Below are 24,192 nucleotides of genomic sequence, written 5' to 3' on the forward strand. Positions count from 1 at the left end.
ATATCTGCTACTCTGAAAAGTTGATCACAACCTGGAGCTCTTCAGTTTTAAAACTATTTAACGTCCACAAGGGAGCATACAGCTTGAGCTCTGGTTTCTTCGTTTCCACAGCAAATTTTTCTTCAAGAGCATGTCACATGAGAGACACACAGAGAGGCCTTAAGGAGACACATGACCTTGATTTCAAAGGTCTGTAAGAGTTCCAGTGAATTGTCAGATTCCAGATTAGCCTCTGCCTCGACCTGGTGCCTTTCATGTTTTCTGATACGTGCTGAAAACCCTTCTTGTGCTGGGGAATATTCTTCTGTAGCTTCTTTGTGTGAGGCTGCTTCACTTACTGCAGCTGGTTCTCTGATGAACTTGTTTGGAAGGGAGAATTCGCTGTTTTTATGGCAATGCATCAAGGATAAAACCTGTATATTTTATGTGGGGCTTCCTCCGAATGTACAGGTGGATGGAATCGCTCCCTGAGTGGCTCCTAGGGCGTGGCATCAAATTAAGAGCTTTACATGGTCATTGAACCTTCAAAACACATTAAGACAGGAATATTAGTCTTCATTTTACAGATTAGGCAAGAACCGAGCCTCAGAAGGGCAAGTGTGCTGCCTTAGGTTGCACAGCAGGGGTAGGTTTGGAATCCAGGGCCACGGGAGCACAACCAGGGGCTTTTCCTAGGACCTGTATGGTGACCTGATGCTCCATAGCATTGAGAAAGGTGTTCCCACCTGCAGGCCTCACCTTTGGGAGGGTTTTGTAGTTACTATCCCTGACACTAGTACCTCTGCTTGTCAGGACAGGCATGTTTCCTTCTGAGATAATGATGGTGGGAGATGAAATGCTTATCTTTTCCCTTTTGCATTCAAAACGGCTTATTATAGACAATGGGGAGAAGGATGGACCAAAGTGACCCTCTGCTGTGAAGCAGACAGAATTGCTTCCTTTTATTTTTTTAAGAGTTTTAAAAAATGTATTTATTCATGAGAGATGCAGAGAAAGAGGCAGAGACACAGGCAGAGGGAGAAGCAATCTTCCTGTGGGGAGCCCTATGGGGCACTTGATTCCAGGACCCTGGGACGCCCTGGGCCAAGGCAGATGCTCAACCACTGAGCCACCCAGGCATCCCAAATTGCTTCATTTTAAACATGTAGAACCCACACCATCCTACTCTATTTCTGAATTTGCAGGAGCACATAGATAGCTAACGTTCCAGCCACATTCTTTCGGTGGTTTCTTTCCGCAAAGGTGTTGAGTATTTCTCATCAATTTACAAATAAATGGAGAATTCTTAATGAATGATACAAGCCGATTTCTGCCAGGGTTCTGAAGTGCAAAATACAGTCCTGGGTGCGGGAAGTTAATGTTCTCCCTGAAGGCTGGAATGGTGGAGACTCACCCCAAGCAGTTCTCAAAAATAATAGCCCATAAGACTAGTCTTGTTCGTGACCATCAGCGGCATATTATTTTCTCTGAAGTCATTGTGTCTAACTCACTTTAGGTATCTGTAATGGGCACTTTCAGACTGTAGCCCAAATGGAAATGATGATCTACTCAGCCATGCCATAGCGGGAACCACTCAGAGCAGGTTGGTGAAAGTACAATTATCTTAATACACTCCTGATCCCAGTCTAATTTGCAGGGGCATATGTCTATTTTCATTTTATCCTGAGATAATCCCATAAGACAAAGCTTTTACACTGGAGGAAGATTCTACTATGAAGGATGAAGGGCCCTGCTGTGTACTGTGGATTCACGTATGGGGGGCAGGCTCCGTGAGGCTGTGCTATTCTGAGCCCCCAGATCCCACATATGAGACAAAGAAGCCCAAACACTCTTCATTGTTTCCCACTCAAGGTGGAGACATCCAGCTAATTATCAGCTTCCATTTGACCAATTCATTAGAGAAACAAAATTAATGCTTATGAAATTCAAGAGGCAGCTTTGTGATGCTCTAAGAGGACTTGCTCGTCAAAACCAAATTCCTAGAAAACAGAAATAAATACAGCTGAACTGAAGACCTTCAAAAAAATACCGCCAAACGATGATTGGTGTTGGGGTTTGGAGAAGGGAGAAGAAATACATTCTTTTGTCCTCGACCAAAGTGGACAATAAAAATTGTTTTGAGTTTTTGTCTCTGAATAGTTGAACCGTATGGAACAGTTTTGGGTTATTTGGGGAAGGGAGTCACTGTTCAAGCTTCTGCTACAGTTTGGAAATAAGGATACAACCTTTAGGGAGAGGGTGACTTTCATTTGTGTGCAGCACCACAACCGGCCATCAATTCTCTGATAGGAAGAGAAATGATCTCTTTACTGAGAGATTTCCAGCGGGTTAACTGGAGGTGAGGTTGAGACTATGCCACCCTTCCTCACTTGAATATGTTACTATTTAAAATTACGTTTAGGGCAGCCCAGGTGGTTCAACGGTTTAGCGCTGCCTTCAACCCAGGGCCTGGTCCTGAAGACCTGGGATCAAGTCCCACATTGGGCTCCCTGCATGGAGCCTGCTTCTCCCTCTGCCTGTGTCTCTGCCTCTCTCTCTCTCCCTGTGTCTCTCATGAATAAATGAATAAAATCTTTTAAAAAAATAAAATAAAATTACATTTATTGATGCAGAAGCACAGCCCAAAGAAGCAGGCACCAGGCGGCTGATGGGAGAACACAGGGCTGTGCGCTTTTCCAGAGGCTGTTCTGCAGGTGGCCGACTGCTAAATGCTGTGTTCCCCTGGACTGACTCGCTCATGCAAGCAGAGTGGCAGAAACTAAGCTTCCCTTGCAACATGCTCAGTGGGGGTTTGGTCGTTTGTGGGCTGATAATTTAGGTCACTGCAGCTATCTGTATAGACTGGAACCAGCTTCCACCCGGCAACCACTTTTTGCTCTATTATTTAAAGAGATAATGGTTTCAAAATATATAGAAACTTGACTTCTCTACCTTTTACTAACAATATGCAGCACAGACGTACCCCAATTTTAACCTCTCTCTCCTTCCTTCTCTCTCCTCCCCCCTCTCACACACACACACACACACACACACACACATAAATCAACAAATTACAGATGGCTAGGTACACACAATTTCCTTTCATTTGTAAATATTTCCAATTTAGTTTTTTCTTTTCTTCCCTGTTTTTTTTTTAATATTTTATTTATTTATTCATGAGAGACACACAGAGGGAGGCAGAGACATAAGCAGAGGGAAAAGTAGGCTCCCCACTGGGAGCCTGATGTGGGACTCGATTCGAGGACTCCGGGATCACGACCTGAGCCAAAGGCAGATGCTCAACCATTGAGCCACCCAGGCATCCCCTCCCCAGGTTTTTATTTAAATTCTGGTGAGTTAACATATAGGTTAATAGTGGTTTCGGGGGTAAAATTGAGTGATTCATCACTTCCATGTAACACCCAGGGCTCATCCCAAGTGCCCTCCTTCATGCCCACCCATCACCTAACCCATTCCCCACCCACCCCTCCTCCAGCCACCCTCAGTTCGTTCTCTATAATAATTTTTTTCTATTTCAACACCACCAAAGGATGAGACATCACTAAGAAACTCATTGTCTTGCATTGCCCTAGAACTCACATGCAACTATTTCCAGGGGTAATAACCAGAGTCTTGCAGGGGTGTCAGGGGTAGTTTGAGATCTATTAAGATCTATTCTGACATCCCTCCCTCTTCAGCCATAGCTGACATCTCATTTTGTGAATAGCCCCCTCGTCCATGGAAATAGAACCTGATGAATGGATGAACGCTTCTCTCCACTCCACCCTCCTTTCTGGTGAGGAATAAAGTGCTTCTAGGAACATGCCAGTCCACTGGACTAAGCCTACATGACAGCAAACAGGTTTTCAGCACTTCTTTTCAGACAAACCATGGTGTTCTGACATGAAATATGCTCATGCCTTTTATTTTCCATACTGTTTTCAGAACACTGGCTTCTACCAAAGAGAAAAGATTTTTGGTTTTTTATTCACTTTTATTAGCCACTAGTGGAAAAGTACCAGGATAGCTTATTTTGACCATCCTGATTGGCTCTGTGTCATCCTGTGAAATGACATTCTCAGTGATAGATGTGAAGAACACGTAAGGACGCTGGCTGTGTTTAGGTAGAAAAAAGAGAAAGCACTAAATGAAAAAATTCTTTATTAGGATAACCTCTTGATTCTACATGACTCTAAATAGCTGATTTGATTCATTATTTTCTCAAGTTTACTTAATTTTGTCCTGAATTAGCCAAAAGTTTTCACATCCTATAGAGACCACCTGTTCACCATAACTACCAAGCAATTACTATTTATCAGTATGCTCTCTTGCTACTCAAGAAGCATCCCAACCATTATTATTCATTATAAACTCAAAGAATAACAAAATAGCCACTTGATGTAGTGAGGAAGAATGAGGGGAAGGAATTAATTTAAGGGATTGGCTCTTACAATTCTGGAGGTTCGAGTCCAGAATCCACAGGATTGGCAGGCAAGCTGAGATCCAGGGACGAGATGCATATGTGGTTATTTCTGATCCTAGAAACATCAGTCTTGTCATCTCCTGATAGGAGGATCATCCCAAACACATCTTTCATAACTCCTCAGGCAGATCCTGAACAGATGCTGAGTTTCCCCCTGAGGGGCACACACCACGTGTCCCATCACCTTGCAGGGAGGGGCTGCATAAGAGGAGCTCTTGAGGCCCAGGACCCAACTGTGCTGGAATCCTAAGCCTGAGTTCCAGTATCCAGTTCTCAGTAAGATCCTCAGCTCATCATCTCCTGTTGGGATGCACTGAACAACATTCCTGCAGGGTTCAGGACACTAGCAATCTGACCTGTATTAGACATTAAAAATTTCATTAACTTCTGTCACAGGAAATGAGAGAAGTAAGAAATATCCCAAAAACACTCTTCCTTGGCCCCCTTTGTAGAAATAATTCAATTCCCCTTAATCATCAGGATCGATCACTGGAGCCAGTACAGTAACCCCCTCCTTTGACTACTGATTCACTGGCATGAGAAGTGAAAGTGGCCAGAGGTAGTCTTGCCATCTGTTTATGAACCACTGGTCCAAAAATGCCCAGTGGAGGCATTCCTCTGGGAACTAAGACCTATAAATCATCACAGTCTAAAATTGCAAAGACAAAAGGTAAAATATTATAAGTTAAGTATTAGTAAGAGAAAGAACAATAGGGCACCAACTCTTCCTTGAGTCCCTGAGTCCTGGTATTACCACATCTTCCTTGCTGACTTGGAGAGCATATGCCACATTCTATAGGACACGAGCCCAGCACATTGTGACTGGCCACACAGTCGCACCAAAACAAACTCTTCCACAAGCTATTGACCTGTCTTATCAGGTCAGCTGCTTCAAGGTGACGAGGTACATGATAAGACAAGTGAATTCCATAAACAAGAGAAAATCCCTGCACTTTGTGATAAAATGAGCTTCCTAATCAGAAGCAGTGCTGAGTGACATACCATGATAATGGAAAATGCATTTTAAGTAAGATCCTAGACTGTGTTTTTGGTAAAGCATTACAGGCAATGAGAACAAAGTGACTTCCCTTCCATGAAGAGAGAGTCTTATTTTAATCAACTTTCCAGAAAATGCATGTCTTATTCCTCAGGAAATGGTTTCCTCAGGTACTAGGGACTCAGGATTGGTCTGTGGGCAGAGTGGGCACTTAGCGGTGCCTAAAGTCAGATTAATCCCAGTGAATGAAAGTCCATATAGCTGAGCCCATGCATAACCTCCATCCCTGGTGTCATGGTCACTTTGTTCATGAGAAAAATCAAGGCCATTCCACCTCAAGTTTAGCATTAGCACAAGTACAGCCATCTTAGGCCCCTGTGAATAAGAGCTGAACTTTATAGGAAAAACTGCAGAATGAATCCCATATCAGAAAGACAACAGAGCCCACGCCCGTGGTAGAAAGTCCCATATTAGAATGAGAACAGAGCTCAATGCCCTTAAGCCCCATATCACAATGTAAACAGAACTTGAGAAATTGCCCCAACATGCCCCAGACCCCTGGGACCTAAGAAATTCCATCATGTCAGCCTTCCGAATTTTACGAATAGTGTCTTACTGAAGTGTTTGGTGGGAGTTGATATTCCTGCTGACCAGATCCAATAAGCACAGAACCAACAATACCTGGCATGATGTCCTGTGGGGTGCAGAGGTGGGCAAGAGCTCTGCTGACCAGAATATGAATGTAGTTTGAAGTATGAAAGAGAACGTAGATTGCTACCCCTACCACCTGAAAGCAAACCTTTGGTGATCTTTATCTACACATTTAGAGAAGAAAAAATGCATCTGTCTTATCAAGAGCTACATACTAGGTGCCCTGCATGTGCTAGTTTCACCCAACAATGAAACCACATCTGGAGCGGCAGGTATGATGGGGTCACCTTTGACTAAGATTATGATATTCTGTTGTCATTATCAAAGATATGCACAGGCCCAAGAGGTGAGCTGAATAAAGATCTGGAAGAAATTACCATCCTTCAAATCCTTGATCATGGTACTCATCTCTGCAACTTGTGCCAGAAATGCAATATAACATTGTTTTCCTATTTTAAGTAGTAGAGAAAGAGACCCTAATCATCATATTGAAATAAATTTTCCAGGGCTTAAATTATGACTATTTGGATATGTGCAGTTTTAGAAATTTTTCCTTATAAAATGTACCTTTCTTGGCACTTTTTAGGTTTTTAATGTGAAGATTTATTTTTCTTCAAGGCTTGAAAACTGTTTTACTGTTGTCTCCATTTGTAGTTTAAGCTGGACTTTGAAATCTACCCTCCACAATTTCAGCACTTTTTGTTGTTGTTCTGTGTTCTAGGTGATTTTTTTTTCCTAATTCTACCATTTTACCCATTCTCTTTTCACAGTTTCTACTCTACTATTTCTCTCCTCTATTGAACTTTACGTATGGTGACTGTATTTCATTTCCAAGATTTCCATTCAGTTTTTTTTTAATGTATCCGTTTTTATTTAACAACTTCCTTTTCCTGTCTTAACAATATTATTCCCTCTCATCTCTCTTATAGCATTTTATATACTGATCTAGAATTTCTTAGGTTGATTCGTTATTCTGTTTTCTTTGGTGTGAACTCTCCCATCATCAAGTCTGATGATGACTTCATGACAATGGGTTTCTTTGTGTTCTTTGTAAATGTTGATTGAGATCTTTTCCTGTACAGCATAGTTTTCCTGTTTACACCTTTTTCCCCTCTGCATGTACCTCTTTCTTACTGTACATTCTTAGTCATTTCTTCTTTTAGGAATTCTGAGCCAATTACACATTCCCACATCTATGTACAATGCTACCTAGTTCCCTTTCTTACGCAGTTGTTTCTTATTTTTTCATGAGACATAGACAATATCAAGTTTCTATCTGCAATATCAGACAGACAGGTAGAGCTATGTCAGCCCAAGTTCACTCTCATTGAGCTTATTTCTCATCCCTTGGCTTCACACAAGCAGCTTATTTCTGCTCTTCAGCAATACTTGTCACTGATTCTTGCACAGCAGTGAAACTCCAGCCCCCGTGTTCACTTCCAGACCTTATTTCCATGGGTAGCGCAGCTTTGTTTTCCTCCCTAGCATTGTCTACCTATTTTTTTTTTAAGATTTAATTATTTATTTGAGAGAGAGGGAGTTCATGCAAGTGGGGGAGGGGCAGAGGGAGAGAATTTTCAAGCAGACTCCCCACTGAGTGCTTTAGGAGCCCAAAGTGGGGCTCTATCCCAGGACCCTGAGATAATGACCTGAGCTGAAATCAAGAAGCAAACACTTAACTAACTGAGCTCCCAGGCACCTCATCACTGTCTATTTCTGATCTGTAAGGATTTTGTTGTTGTTTTGGAGCAGAGATCAATATAAATGCATACTTCATATATTATTATTTGGAGAAGAACTGGGGAAAATGGAACCCCAGGTGTCATTTCCTATCCAGCTTTCATTTATTTTGAATCAAGGAAATACTGAACCAACTAAAGTGAGTTATATAGGTAGCTGACTCTGGAGGGTAAGTTGAAGTCAATTTAGTTGATTTATAGGCATAGTTTTCAGACACTCATTATTTCTTGGGTACTTTAACCAATAAATACAACCCAAATGGATTCAAGCAATAAATAAATAAATAAATAAATAAATAAATAAATAAATAAATAAAACATTTACATCATTGTAAAACCTTCAGGAATAGCTGAATCCAGAAGCTCAAAGTCATTGAGTCTCCTTTTTCCGTGTTGGCTTTACTTTTGCATGTTTTACTATCTCGGCACATCAAGGAAAATGTCCTGAGAATTCCAGAATTAACATGGCTTTATTGTTCAGAAAGATAAATACTCCCTCACCTCTAGTAATCTCTGTGTTCAGGGATGTGGAATAATCAGTTGTCCTGCTTAGAGGAGGGGCTGAGGAGGAGAACAGCCGTCCCATAAGAAGTAGAACTTTTCAACATGCGAGCAAGTAGCAACGAGAAATCCTCATTATTTTGCTCCCTCAGTCTCATATTCCTGTTTGTTTTTCTGAACAAATACGTTTTCTTTGAGAATGCATTTCTATTTCCCCTTCAGTTTTTAGTTTGTCGTACTAAGCTTATTTTCATAATGTATAACTTTCTTGTGAACTTCTTTTCAAGTATGTATTTTATATTTTTGTTTTTTCTCTGTTTCAAAATGTATAGTCTAATCACATTTTTTTTGTCTAATCACATATTAAATAAATATTATCCACCTTTGTTTACTTTTGAGGGGAAGGGTCTTCCTCCCCTATAATCCTGTGATAATTCCTGGGAAGATAAGGGTGGGGCGAGGTCATGGGCTGTACCGAAGGATAAAAAGACCTTGAAAACCCAGTGTGCTAAGAATTGAGGAGCTGAGGTGTGAGAGTCCTCGAGCTGCGGCTGGGGGTCAGGTCCTTTCCTCTTCTCACATTAGTAAACATCAAAAGCCATGATTCCAAATTTTTGCCTGTGGTCTTATTTTCACAATAATGAGCTGTGTGATGTATAGATCTATTAGGTGTATACAAGGCAATTCTTAAACATCCCCAGGCAGATTAAGAAGTAGCATCCCACCCTGAAATGCACAGTCACTTGTTGTCTGGAGTTTCAATTACAGCTCATTGCAGTGCAGGGTTGAAAGTGTGGTGACAGACACGTTCTCAGGGCAGGGAGGTGCAAAGGGCCAGAGACGGTGCCAGGAGGGACAACCTACTTCAGTTCCACAACATCAGGGGATGCTTCTTGGAGGAGCAGCCACTCCATTTTGTTATTGTTGTGAGACAGATATAAAATGTAAGACATTTGTAAAGCACAGCCTTGGTACAGCCTAAGTCCTCAATTAATGGTTACAGTCACTAATGAAATATTCTTTAAAACACTGGGAATATACATAGTGCTAACATAGGAAAATTTCCCATACTTCATCCTGAAGATGATCCAGACCTTTTCTCTAATCTAGAATCTGGGCTCATTTCTGCTTGTTTTGTTCTCAACAGGCCCGTGTTTTGGGGGAAAGGAGGTCTGCTTAATTAGAGAGAAGTGTGCAATTTTGGCTAGTGGTTAAACACGCCCTACAGTGGGGCTCATTCCAAAGTTAACAATTATCTCAAGACAATATTTACCTTATCAGGGGGAGTTGTGCTGTTTGCCTGTTCCTACTGAGCCAAACTCAAAACAGGCAAGATAAATGTTAGCTCTTCGGAGAGCCGCTCTACAGAGCGAGGAAATGATGGGGATCAACGTTGTCTCATGTGATATTTGGATATTCACAGGGACCTTGTCTCACTACAATATGTGTCTGATTGATCGTTTCCAGAATGCCGCTTCTACACCCACACGTTTTTCTCCCAGATTGTGCCAGGCACTGTGCTAAAGGCTTGATCATTTTCTTCTGCTAAAAACAAGTGACATTTTCTGAAAACATTACCAAGACGTGACTGTATTGAGTGTTTTTTTATTGATTATATTATCCAAGTATTTGCCCAACCTTCACTTAACTTAGTGCAATGTAAACACAGTCCCAGGACATGGGACACACAGCAGATCATAACCCGGGTCAGGGTGAAGCTCCCAGATAGGGCGGTTGACAACCATGGGGACAGCTCCGTCTTTAATACTGACTCTACAGCTGGGTTTTATATCTGTTACAGAAAAACCAACAAGACCTACAACTTTTCACCTAACTTCTGAGTTATCTTAAGGTGGAGGAGGCCAACCATCAAACTGCTGTCCTCTTGTTTTGTTTTTAAAGACTTTATTTATTCACGAGAGACACTCAGAGAGAGACAGAGACACAAGCAGAGGGAGAAGCAGACTCCCCATGGGGAGCCCGATGCGGGACTCCATCCCAGGACCCCGGGATCATGACCTGAGCCAAAGGCAGATGCTCAACCACTCAGCCACCCAGGTGTCCCAAATTGCTGTCTTCTTTTTCTGGAATGTTGAGATACTTTATTTGGCTGTGATACACTGAGCTAGAGACTTGAATGAAAGAGACCATGAAATCTCATGTAGATCTGTAACCTGTCAGCCCCTACTCTGACCCTCTGGAAGAACAAGTCTCCCTTTTTCAGTGGGGTCCAGCTGTGGAGGATACAAGAAAGTATGGCAGCATTGTACTTCTCTGGAAGAATCTAATCCCTGATGAAAAGATTTATGGGGAAGAAGTAATTAGAGAATAATACAATTTAGTAGATAGTCAAGCACTTAACTGGCTCTAAATACAACTAGATTTATGAGAAGAGGTGTTGTACAAGTGCTGAATAAGAGAAGAGACTTTTTCAGAGAAGGCAAAAGTGGAGTTGGATTTGAAATACTTTGATTCCATATATATTAATTTTTGGCAAAGCTACATACATTTTTAATATTTAACATGTATGTGTGTGTAGCTTTACCAAAAGTTACTCGAGAACAAAACGCAACAGGAAGTATGACAGTGCCGTGCAAGGTGCTTTGTTACATACATGCATTCCAGCACTATACGCTCCAACAACACTAAACTATGTGTGTACTCAAAAAAATGACCCTGGCAGATTGCCCCAAAATTATATTATTCTAATCCTTAACCTTGACCACGTGGATAAATCACCATTTTTAACAATACCATTGTCTAAAATAATCGAATCCCAGATTTTGCTGGTGGGGTCCAGGACCTGCATTTTCTAAGGGCTTCTGAATCCCTTTTCAGGGATGATTCCAATATTCAGCCAGGGTTGGAACACACTGTTTCAGACAAGCTGTGCTCTATGTCAGATTCCCTCTGTCAAAGTTTGTCTTGCAGGCAAACCCCTGTTGACCCTTCAAAGCCCTTCACAAGATTAATCTTCACAATGAAGTCCTTGCTTTTTCCATCTTCCAAACTGCTAGTGAAAAGAGTCCTTCTTTCCTCTGTATCTTGACCTCAAGGGGGGAACAGGTGCATAGACCACCACCACTAAAGCAAAATAGCAGACACCCACAGAGCGCTGGGTGTCTGAGAGCCGGGACAACATGGACCCATGTTTTCAACTCCAGAGTCCCTCCTGGGACCAGGCTGAACAATCCACTGTGGGACTGTCTACAATCGCAGTCCTGCTTGCTCCTTCCCTACCTTGTCCTGCTCTCATGGGCACACACCCTTAATAAATCACATATGTCCAAATCCTGGACTCAGGGTTGATTCTGCAAGAACTAGACTTAACACATACATTCATAATAAGTATTACTTGGTCCAGGGGCGTGTGGAGCTGGTATCTACCAATGTACAAGAGCTAATCATGGACATGTTACCTCAATTCTTCATTTAAGGAGGTCATGTCGGTAGCTTGACACCAGCCGTGATGGGAATAGTTACACCAAAGAAATGAGCAGCTCCTACAAAATCAGGGCTTCTGCTCTTTCTGGAGAACCATTTGTTAAACATGTATTAGTACAACCCTGGTTATTACTATGGCTTTCTTAGCCATGAATAAGTGAGTAAGTAAAGCACATTTGAATTGAGATTCCCCAAACTTTTCTAACATACCTTTTTCTCTTTTCCATAAGTATCTTGGTTGACAGCAAATTCCTAAACCATTCCTGCCTTCCAAGCTTATCTCTTTTCCTTCACAGATTCTATTCACTGGAGTCCCTCCATCTTCTGCATATCCCTTAGCTTCCCTGGGCTCCAACTTCTAACCTTTAGTCATCTACATTGGTCCTCAGGAATATCAAATAATACTAATTTAGCATCCAGTACATCTAGAACTCAGTTACCTTCTGAGAACACCCAGAGGAAGGCAGGTAGTCTCTGGCACCTTGAGCCATGTTTCAGACCTTGCCATAGGATCCTGTAGAGCTGGATAAGGAGAAAGAAGTCTCATGTAGGGCACTGCTTTCCTCCCTCCTACCACACGATTTCAACCAGCACTACCCCGAACCATGCCCTGGGGAGAGTCAGCTCCTTCTTAGACTGGCTATGTATCTAAGCACTGGAGCCCCACGAAAGGTTCTTGTGCTCCTACCGAGTATAAGGTCACAGTGGGCTGAATGTAACAGAAAGTGGAGGAAACTGTCTGACTTTGTCTGGAAAGTCAGGTGTATTCAGAAAATCAAAGGGTTAACAACCTCAGCCATCTGCAAGATGGAACAGGAGCGATGATATACATGTCTTCTGATAAAACTTTCCAACACCTTCCCACTCCCCTGCACCCTTTTCTACAGAGCTTCCAGAAAGCTCTTTATGATGATGGACTGTCAATGGCACAGAGAGAGGGAAGGATTTGGAGAAATAATGTGAGTAGAAGCTGTGAGAGCAGATGTTGGGTGAAGAAATTTTATGAATTAATTTTAAGACAATCCTGAATCAGTGTAATAAGTGGTTCGGTCATGTTTTTGGCAGTAGATGTAGAGCAGAATTGCAGCTCGAGACTCCAGAGAATAAACCAGAGCTTCCACGTCAGAGCTTGTAAGCTCAGCACAGAAGGTCAGGGCCAGAGCTAGAAAGATGCTCGTATTGCAGGGCAGGGACTTTGGGACTTTCCAAGATGCCCCAGGCCTTAGTCAAAGGTGTGAAGTTACCCATTAGGAGCAGATGTGGGACTGCTCCCTCAGACCTTTCCCTAACTCATTAGAAGCTTGTGTTCCGGGATCCCTGGTTGGCGCAGTGGTTTAGCGCTTGCCTTTGGCCCAGGGCGCGATCCTGGAGACCCGGGATCGAATCCCACGTGGGGCTCCCGGTGCATGGAGCCTGCTTCTCCCTCTGCCTATGTCTCTGCCTCTCTCTCTCTCTGTGTGTGTGACTATCATAAATAAATGAAAAAAAAAAAAAAAGAAGCTTGTGTTCCTATGTCATAATTTCATGTCCTGCGTGGGATCAGCCTCACCACCATCCAGACCCGCAAGTCTTCCCTCCAGCTTCCCCACTCCCTCTGCTTCCTGCACACTCCACGCTGCTGTGTCTCATGGGACCTCTGCTCCCCATTGAGTCTCCCCAGTGGGCCCTGGTCCACCACCCCACTGAACCCGCCGCTCTTGCAGGGTGCTCTGCTGCTGCTCAACCACTGACACTGTGCTTCAGCTTCCAGCAGTGCCCACCACACTCCTTTACTCCATGCTGGAGGAGGACATTCTGGTCTTTCTCCTACTTCTCAGTCTCCTTTGCTGGGTATCCTGCATCACGCCACCTTCCTCCCATGCGAGTGTTCCAGGATCTCGTGCATGGTCCCCTTCAACCAGTGCATCAGTGACTTCAGTGACTTCAACCAGGTGCATCCTCAGTGACTTCAACCAGGTGCATCCTGCTGAATACCGCCCACACCCCTAGGATTTCTAGATGTCTGTGCAGTCCACACTCTCCCAAAGCCCGGGTCACATTCCACTCAGATGCCCAGGAGCCCTTGAGCCCTAACACCCCACATAGAGCCTCTGCCTCCCTCACACGCCCCACTGCACACATACACCTTCCTGTGGCCTCTCCCATCTCAGGCCACCTTCCTTCTACTTGGTCACCTTTGACCTTTCCTTTTTTTCATCTAATCCATCAAGAAATTGATTTGACTCTACCTTCAAAATATATATATATATCCAGTATCTGACCTCCTGGTCTCCCCGGGGAGTGCCCTGGCCAGAGCCACCTGCCCATCATGCAGGATTAGTGATCCGGCTTCTGTGGCCCTTCTTTACCCCCAGCCATTCATCCCTACCCAGTGCTCAGTGCACAGGCCACTCCTCTGCTCACAGCGCTCCGGTGCTCTCTATTACTCCCTGCCACCAAAGTCCCTACAACAGTTGTCCCAGTCTTGCCTGGTCTGGCCTCTGGAAGGTCTCTGATCTTCTGTGTCTCCATGGAGTGTGTCAAACCTCTCCAGGGTTCTTGTAGCTTCTCAAACCTAGCAGGAGGCTCCCTCCCGAAGCTTCTGCACTGGTCTCTCACTGCTTGGAACTTCTCCCAATTAGCACCTTCCCAGGGAGGCTCTCTACACCAGTCTGTTGCAATCCCTCCCCCCTCGGGGCTGCCACTGTCACTCTCCTTGCCTTGTTTTTCTCCCTAGCCTTTATCACAGTCTGGCAATTGTGTAAATTTGCCTTCACTCCTTGGTGCTATTTGATTCCCGAGTTGGTGCTGAGTTTTAATAGCAAGAGATAATGCATTATCTGAATTTATTTGACGCCTGAATTTCAGATAGCAAGTAACGAGAATTTGGATAACAAGAGATTTGTCCAAATATTTACCTCTGTATGTGTAGCTCTGAGTTTGTGTAGCCAGAGATACTTATTAAGGTTACTTATTTATTTTGTTGATTTCTCTCCCCAATCTGAACATAAATGCATGGAATTTGCCTGTTCTGCTCAATGCAGCGTCTTCTAGCACAGTGTCTGACACAGAACAGACATGAGATAGGTACTTGTTGGCTCATGGAGGGAAAGAAGAAAGGAAGACACAAAGTAAGAGACCAACTGAACACAGATGGAGGTGGGGTTGGGGCAAGAAGGGGAGTAGTCAGAGGACACGAGTCCTCATGTCTCCTCCAGCCCTCAAACATGAGGCTTCTATGATTCAAGCCCTATTATTTCCAAGAACAAGGAGCAGTTTTAATCCCGAGATCAGGCATGAAGCACAAGTGCCATCTATGACCACAAGTTATGTCTACACAACCCTCTGGGTCTTGGAGGAACCCCATATCCCCAGTCCCCAGACTTAGTGGAATCCCATATCACCAAAAAGGACACCTGTCCCTTCTGCAGGCACCCTTGACGCAGAGTTTCTGTGGGTGCCATGTCGCCCCTGAGATATACCTGTCAGAACCTGCTCATGAAGCCTGCAAAAGGAGCAAAGGGCCTGAGGGGGCCTCCTTTCCCTGGGGGATGACAGAGGCCATGTCCCTAGCCCTGGACACCATGGCCTGCAGCATACACAGGTGGGCTTTCTGTACCAGGGGCTCCTGTGACGTGGGTTGCAGCGAGTATAGAAAGCTCAGTGCTGTCCTCCTAACGATTTCTTGAGCTGCCTAATTTTTTTTAATATTCTTTTCTTGGGGGGCTTAAAATAGCCAGAGTGGGATTTGGTTTTTGCAGGTTAGAACCAGATCTGGAGGGAGAAATTTTTGTTTCTGTGATACTCCCTGTTTGCTCCGCTGGAAGGAGGCAGGGAGTAAAGTTCCCGGTAGTTTGGTCTTTCAATTCCGATTTGAAACATTTAAAGCTGAAATGCTTGATGTCCTTCGTAAATGATCTAACTGCAAAAAGTCATCTGGGCCAGGGTTTCTTATCCTTGGCACCATGGACATGTCGGGCTGGGTCATTCTCTGCTGGGCGCTGTCTGGTGCTGGGCAGCCTACCTGCAGCATCCCTGTTTTCTACCCACGGGTGGCCAGCAGCACCCCAACCCCATCTAAGAGAGCAGAATGCCCCCGGCATGTCCAATATCCCCCTGGGGCAAGAGAACCACTGATCCAGAGGCAGCTGGACATATTCTTTCCTTGTCCTATTAGGAATCCAGAGGACAGACCGAACCACGGGTGTTGTTCCTTGGATGTGAAATTCAGAAAGAATGGTTCCAGCCCAATGCATTCTTCATCGCTATATTAAAAATAAGACTAAACACCTCCTGTGAATCATAAATATTCTAAACTGGTTTATTGCTTAAATATGTATGATTTAGTTCCCTCTCTGTTATAAGAAATGCCATACTTAAGTATTATACATCATTTCTCGAAGTGACAGTAGGTTGCTTAAAGCTAAAATCAAGAGTGATACATTGAGAAAAGTATGCAATTGTGAATAAGTGGTTATACTTTATGTTTTTCCCCTCCCCCTCAAATCAAAGTTTGTTTTCTATCCACCTATTCTTACCTAGGTCATATGTTCTGTTACTTTCGTGTTCATGCTATTCTTTGTAATATTGATCACTCCGTATTTTATATTGTATTAGAAGTTTTATTAAAGCCATTTATTTGTAATAAAAAGGTAAATGAGATATTTATAGCTATTTCATTTTTTAAAATACTATAAACACATATTACAAATCTAATAGACCATAACTAGAATTTTGACTTGTGGAAAATCTGTTCTTAACACAACAGAATTAGTGATTTTCCAGCTCAGCTTCCAAGATAGGATATGGCCACCAGCAATTTCTAAAGGTAAAAAAATTAGAAAACTATTGTTAATATTATAAATAATTGATTATCATTTATTACAAAATAATTACCTTTGAGCAATTATCACAGTTAACAAGTGATTGCTTTGGGATTACTGCTTAATTACTATTAAGCAGCAAAGTACATATGGCATATGAAATTCATTGTTTATTATTATTTTTACAAGCACAGATGGCTTAGTACAATCAGGAAGACTAATGGAGAGTAATCTTTTTTTAATGTAATTACCACATGAATATGTCAAATCATTTTTTCTTTTTGCTAACATTATAATGTTATTTTAATTAAGATGCTAAGGACAGTAATTTTTCCCATCTAACTAGACCAAAAGGAAAGGGAAGATATATACGAGATATTTTTAAAACTTTATTATAAAAACTATATTGCATAAATATTAATCCCACTGGTGCATCTAACCTTGCTTTTATCTTAGCTGAAAAAATTCCATATAAAAAATCTTATGATTCAGTGACAGTTCAATATATCATGAAAGTCTAATGGTCTGTATCAAGATAATAAAATGCATATTTGGGTGTGTGTATAGTTTTGGGAAGAATGGCAATAGAAAGAAAGAGGGCACAGTGCAGAAGATAATTTGGATTTCTGCGGGTCTTTATTAGACCAAGGAGGTTGTTCATAAAGAGAACGTATGGGTCTCCATTTTTTTGTGAACAGAGAAGTGTTAATGTAGAAATAAATGTAAGTTGTCAAATGTGGGGATGTCTTTCTATAGGGGAATTTCTGTACCACCGTATCTCCCTCCCAGGAACTCCAACTCACTTTACACTCCCCATGGCACAGCCGGACGTGAGTGTTGTCAGATCCAAGCCAAAGCAAATGTGCACAGAATATACACCCATGCAGGCCTGGAGGCCTGGGGCTCTCTGGAGGGTTTCGGACACATCTCTTCTTGGGGCCTGGGGACACAGGCATTTGGCTAAAGTCCCAGAGCACACCTGTGCCATCTATGGTTCGAAGTGGTCACGTGTGGAACACACATGGTCAGCTGACCTCCTGTTGGTTGTAGGAGGATTCACTTGGTCAAAACCAAATAGCCAGCTAGAAGTCTGGATCTCACGTGTGGTCACAATTATTGCTTTCAGCCCCAGATGGCTGCAAGACAGTGGCACAGGTGATCATTTCCCACTCTAGCACCTGATGGTACTGTCATCTCCTGATATGAGGCTCAGATCACAAACATGCCTTTCATGACTCCCTGTCATTGCGGTTGGTAGAGGTTTGCCAGATGACGTGGGTGCAGCCGGGGCTGGGAATCGCCGTGAGTAGCATGGGGATGGGTTGAAGTGCTCAGGTTGCTTCTCAGATGAACTTTTGGAGGTTTATCCTCTGGGGAGTGTGGAGGAAAGAGCAGAAGCAGACAGATTCCTCTAGCCTGAGCCAGAATCACTGGAGACTACATAAATCCTGGGGCAGGGCACACCATCAGTGGTGGAAGACAGGCGCTGCAGGTTGTCCCAGAAGCTGGAACTTGCTGGGCTCAGCCCAGGTGGGAATGGAGTGGTCTTAGTGAGTGTTGGCATCCTTCCTTGTGTGGATGAGGGCTGGCTGGAGGGGCGTGCTGGGGAGGTGCTGGGGGTTGCAGAGCACACAGCTCTGAGCGATCCCATTTTCTGAAAATAGCATATGTGCTCTGCCTTTAAGTGGGAAGAAGTTCCTCCGCAGAACACAATTTCTGGCGGCTGGGCCTTGTCTTAGTAGAAGGAAGTAGATGTGTCCACCCTAAAGAGAAAAGCTCCACAAAAGCCAAACAAGGTGGTGACAGGACCCTAGAAACCAGGCTTTGAGCAGGACAGACTTATTCTGTCCAACATGAAGCCCCATGATGTACTCAGGAAGTCCCACTCGCTAATCAAAAAAACTTTTTAAAACCTGTAATTGTCCATCAGAGAAATGATGAGAAAGAAGTGGGCAGAATAACCAAGTTTCTTTTCCTGATTCAAGAAATCAAAATAAATAAATAAATAAATAAATAAATAAATAAATAAATAAATAAATAAGAAAGGAGCAGAAAGGAAGAAAGAGAAGGAAAAAGAAAGAGGGAGAGATGGACACATAGAGACAGAGACAGAGAGACAGACAGAGAGACAGAGACAGAGCTACAAATGACTATTGGGTCATTTAAGGTTGCTCTGCCAAGAGTCATCCATTCCAACTGAGCGACTTCTATTATATTCTAAAGAGAATTATGAATTCTTGACTTTAATAATGTAAAAAGGCCTTCAAATGGACTATTTTTGTTGGAAAATAATAAATGACAACTTACATAGGCCAGACTTCACCAGCCTTCGGCTATAGAGTGTGCATAGATGTTTATATTCCAGCTTTTGGGCCATGCAATGTCACCCGTCCACTTGGTAGACATTAGCTCTCTTCAAAGCATTTCCCGGCTATCTTTACAAGGTTTTGAGAGCTCACCGGCCAGAAATACACCCCATGGTCTTCCCCTCCAGCTTCTCCTTTTGTCTCCAGCTTCTCCTGTGGCTGCCTCAAGGATTGATGACTCTGGGACTGCTGCTCTGCTAGGCCTGCCTTCAAGGCCAGGAACTGGTCTCAGGACCTCAACCAGTGTCTCCCACCACTGCAGGGGACAAATGTGCATTGCCATGTTGCTTGCATGAATTCATTCATAACTCAGATGGGCTCCACCAAGGCCAGGAGGGAGTCTCCACCCTTGTCCTGGATCCCAACATTCTTGATGATGCCCAGTTCACATAGCTGCCTTGAGAGGTACCAGCTAGTGCTTGCAGCCCCGGCATGGAGCTAGAGTTAGCACTCATTCCCCTCCCCCCGCCCCCACCCCTGGTCCCTGCCCTATCTGAGTGCACAGGTCAGTGAAAAGATCCCGTGGCTGGATCCACTCCCAGCTGTGCCATGTGGTAGTCTGGCCCAAAGACTTAGGTCTCATGGAGATGATGGATTTCTATCCATCTGTTCCATCCAACGGCTTCCCTCATTTCCTCCTTAGAAATTGTCAAACATTTAGAACCAGTGAGCAATACACTTTGACCCCAAATATAGGGTATTATTAAATTGTATGTTTTCCAAAATACAATCATCACTGTTCAGTAGAACCTCCTGTGATAGGGCAGTTGTCCTGTGTCTAGCCCACCCCACTTCACAAGATTCATCTACACAACTCCATTGGCTAAAGCACAACAAGACCCCAAAGTAAATTATTTTTGGAGTGAATTGACACTGAGATAGTAAAAATAATGTTTCATTAATCTATTTATTGAGACTAATATTGCAATAATGAACATTTATGGAGCTATCTATCTCTTTGTGCCGGGCACTGTGGTAAGTATTTCGCTCTATTTTCTGTTGTAATCCTCATACTAACTACAAATTTTGTACTCCTGAACTCTCTTACTGCTAAGGAAACTGACCTTCCTCAGAAAACATTCCTCTATTTTCTACCTTTAATTGATGGGCCCATTGGAATGTAAGGTCCTAGAGAGAGGAGGGGCTGCCTTGTCTGCCCTGTCATCCTTATCCCTAGGGTAGAACCTGACAGAGTGACACTCCAAGGATGTTTGTTGAATGAATATATGAGTCAGGTTTTTAATTTGGGCCTGTCTACCTCTGATGTACACATGTGTTCGGGAGCACAGCTATACTGCCCATTAATTATTTATTTCAAATCATTGGGATTTTGAGTCTCAAAGGGCAGGGTCAGCAAAACTTTTCTGTAAAGGGCCAGACACTGTCACCTTTGCAGTGGGCAAGGTCTCTGCGTCAGCCTTGCAGCTCTGCTGCTGTGTGCCGGAGCAGGCATGCCCAGTAGGTCAGTGAGTGGGGAGAGCTGGCTGCCACAAGACTTTACTGGCAAAAGCAGCCAGTGGCTGGATTTGACCCACAAACTAAAGTTCGTGGACTCCTGTGGGCCACCAGCAAGTGGTAAGTTTTTACTGTTTAATTAACACAAAGCTGATCGCATGCGTTGCAAAATCACATCCAATAACCTTGCATGGCAGCTTCAGCTCGAACTTCTTCCCCATTTGTCATCAAAATGTCAGTAAAGTACCCTGTATTATTTCTTCTTTATTTTGAATGCTAGAATAAGGATCTTTTATTCTTCATAATCCCTTTGCAGTCCCGTTGGTGATAAATATCCCAGAGGCCGGGCTGAAAGTCATATCCACTAATAAGGGTAATCATGCCTAATAGAAGCTCTGATTCATTTTCCAGATGCAGGCACACAAACAGAATTCCTGCCTGCTCCAGATCTCAGATGCATGCACTCTCCATAGTGGGAATGTATTTTGCCAGTGAGAGGAATACATGATATCCGGTCTTTAGAAGTACAGAATCCAAGGATGACTTGAAGGTTAATTGGAGAATGAATAAAACCTCAAAGTCTACGCTGGATACAGGAGACAACAAGGGGCCCATTTCTAAGGGTGGTTTGGTTCAATGTTGAGATCATATCAACCAGTTCTTATAATAACACTCCAGAGCAGGCAATCCGTTCCTGCATTATTTTATTTGTGTGTTTGGAGTGGACCCTGTGCCAATGGGAATGAAGTTCAGGTTTGGAAAATAAATTCAGTGGTTAGCTTGCTTCTGTTTCAGCCTGACGAACTCTGCCGAGATCTGTCCACACGCCTGAGTACCTGTGCACATGTTATCTACACAGGCGGGTTGTCACCACCCAGCAATCACAGAACCCCAGCTGAAGGACCCCAGGCTCCAAGGCCAGGCCGCCCAGAGGTCACTCTCCAGAGAGTTTGTTCCGTGTCTACAGCCTACGTGTGCAACCGTGCATGCCCTGCTCAAGCAGGTGTGAATAACCTGGCCTTGGAAGAACAATGGAGGAAGAAAGGCCATGAAGACCAAGGCCACATTGGTCTCTGGGAGAAGGAACAGCGGGGTCCTTGAGGAATGGCAGACCCAGTGTCTGATGGAAACTGCTAGAATGCAGCCCCTACCAATAGTGCCTTGAAGAAATGCAGGCCCTGCGGTTTTAGATCTAATTTGGGGGAGCTGGTGTGCAAATTCCAAATTTGTAAATATCAGCAACTTCTTGGTTTTCTCTCCATGAGGAAAGGGTCAACTGCATTTGGTCAGATGGTCATCTACTTTTAACCTCTGTTTTAGCACTTTGAGGACTGGTTCTTCCTTTGAGGAAAGGATCTTCCCTCGGTAACAAAGAAAATAATTTGGAGGTGTGATAAGGTCATTATCAACCGCTGTCTTCATGGTGAGAGCAAGTTGAGAGCTTCCAGCAGCAAGCAGTGGAGGCAGAGGTGGGAAAGGCCCATTCATGCACATCACCGTCCTCACAGGTAGGCCTTGCTGACCCACATGTCCCATGTCTCTATATCATCAAGTTATGCCACCAATTGCATCAAATAAAAAAAGTTCTATCCTTGCTTCTCTCATAACCGTACATAATGGCAAAATGACCAACCTATGCAAATTTTTTGGTTTAAGGATAGAATGTCAGCAAGTTATGAAAGAGGAGGTGATTTCATTAATATTGTGAATGGAGTGTTCTTTTCATGGAGGGCAATATTTAGGTGAGTAGTGACATATGACACATAACAACAATTGAGTAGAAATGTTGTAGACTCACAAAAGGCCCGGGAAGGGAGCCAGAGAACAGAGGGCCTGCACTCCTGAGAAAGGGTCCTTGGATACATTCAAGCCATCTTAGCTCCAGAAGATGGCCAGATGGAGTGCTAACTTGCCTTTTCTCTTACCTGGGGGCCATTTAAATTGTTCTGCCATTTGGCAGAGCCTTTCACTTACATCACAATGGCTCCACCCCAAATCTTTGCATTTGGACATGGTAGCTTCTTGTTTTAGAGATGTTTGGGAAAGAGATGTGGTAAGGTGTTGCTTTGGGTCTGTGGGCCTTAATCCTGAGAGCAAAGCTTAAAGTAATAGAAAGTATACCCCAGCACAGGGTGTTGGGTCGTGAGTGACCAAGGGACCCATGTGCTCTTAAATAATTTCCTGTGTGTTTGTGTGCATGCATGTATGTGGGAGAAAGATGCGTGAGATGCTCTGAAGTGTAGGCCCCAAGGCAGAACTCTGCTTGCTTGAATCCAACGGGGGAACTGCTGCCCGGGATTCTTAGAGCTTTTCCTGACTCAGAGCTCGTTTGTCCTAGGAGTGTTAAGAAACCTGAACCCATCATCCTGCCTCTTTTCTTGGCTTATAGAAGTAAGCTTATCCTACGTGAACCCTAGGAAACAGAGGATAGTTATTTTCCTACACATATGACCTGACCAGGAAGGGAGGAGCCACCTTTGTGCAGTGGCTGGAGTCCATGAATCAAACTGGTAAAAAGATTAACTGTAGAAAAAAAAAAATTCAATGGACTACACACATGAGAGTTTTTACAAAGACAAGATTCAGCACAGCAGCCGGGTGTCGGCGGCCTGTATATGCAGGAGGCCCCACAAAGGGAAAGGAGTTTCGAGCTTCTAGGAGGAGAGGGATGGCAAATAAACATCATCTTGTTCTGGAGCCAAGAGCCTCTCAGGTCATAAGACTCCTTTCTTAGAGTAACTTTCTTCCTCCTACAGAGATACTTTTACCAATGAAATTTCCGTTACAAAAGGAGAAATTTATTCTATGTTTCAGGCAGTTAGCGGGAGGTAAAGAGCTTGTCCTGTGTCTGCCTTTAGCTGAAAGTAATCCATAAGCCAAAGAGGCACATTTCAAGTGGCCTATTCTGGTACCTTCATGGGCAACATCAACCCAGGTTGTTTCAGGGGTGGAATGCTGTCCTAACAAACTCCTTCAAATCATTAAAACCGACCAGTTGATGTTGGTTTTACAACAGAATTCTAAATACTGTCATTAATGAGTCTCACACAAAATAGTTTAATGTGATGTGTAATGCAATACTTTCTACTTACTACACCTGCCAAGGATAAAATAAGTATGAGTGGGAGACACAGAGGGAGTGGTACAATTTTGGGGTGTCCTTAAGTGGGTGCCATGGCCCCCCCACCGTGGGGTCACATGAAACATTTACCTCAGTGGATTCATTCTGGTTTGGGGACAGCTGCTATTTTCCAGAGGCCCCTGAAAAGGGAATCTGGCAGTGCACAAAAACTCAGAAAGCTGGTAGCCATGCTTTGTCGGGGGAGGGGGCACTTGTTGGCTGGAAAAGTGGGTGGGGGAGGGATGAAAATCGCTCACCTTGTGAGTTAATTACCTATATTATAGATGACTAATGGGACAACTAAGTGAATAAATGAAAGCAGACCCAGCAGAGACCAAGGTACAGAGAAAAGCCTAGTTGATGTCTTAGCAGGAAAAGCAGTGGTAGGCACTGCTGGCACCCTGCCCGCCTCCCTGGAGTGGCAGCTACATGGAAGACCAAGTGACAGGGGGACACCTCTATAGCACCTGCCACTCATGGATTCTCCTCCCTCTTAGACACTCTATGCAGCGCCACTCTCCAATCCATTGTGCACTGGTGGTCGGCTCGCCAATGCACACGTGAGTGCTTCTGGGTGTCCCCTGCCAGGAATCAGGTTTGTACCTAGAGACAGTGTGCTTTCATGATAACCATGTACTTTAACAGGCTACTGTA

This window comes from Canis lupus, chromosome 17, assembly GCF_048164855.1.
Source record: "Canis lupus baileyi chromosome 17, mCanLup2.hap1, whole genome shotgun sequence".
NCBI classification, from domain to species: Eukaryota; Metazoa; Chordata; class Mammalia; order Carnivora; family Canidae; genus Canis; species Canis lupus.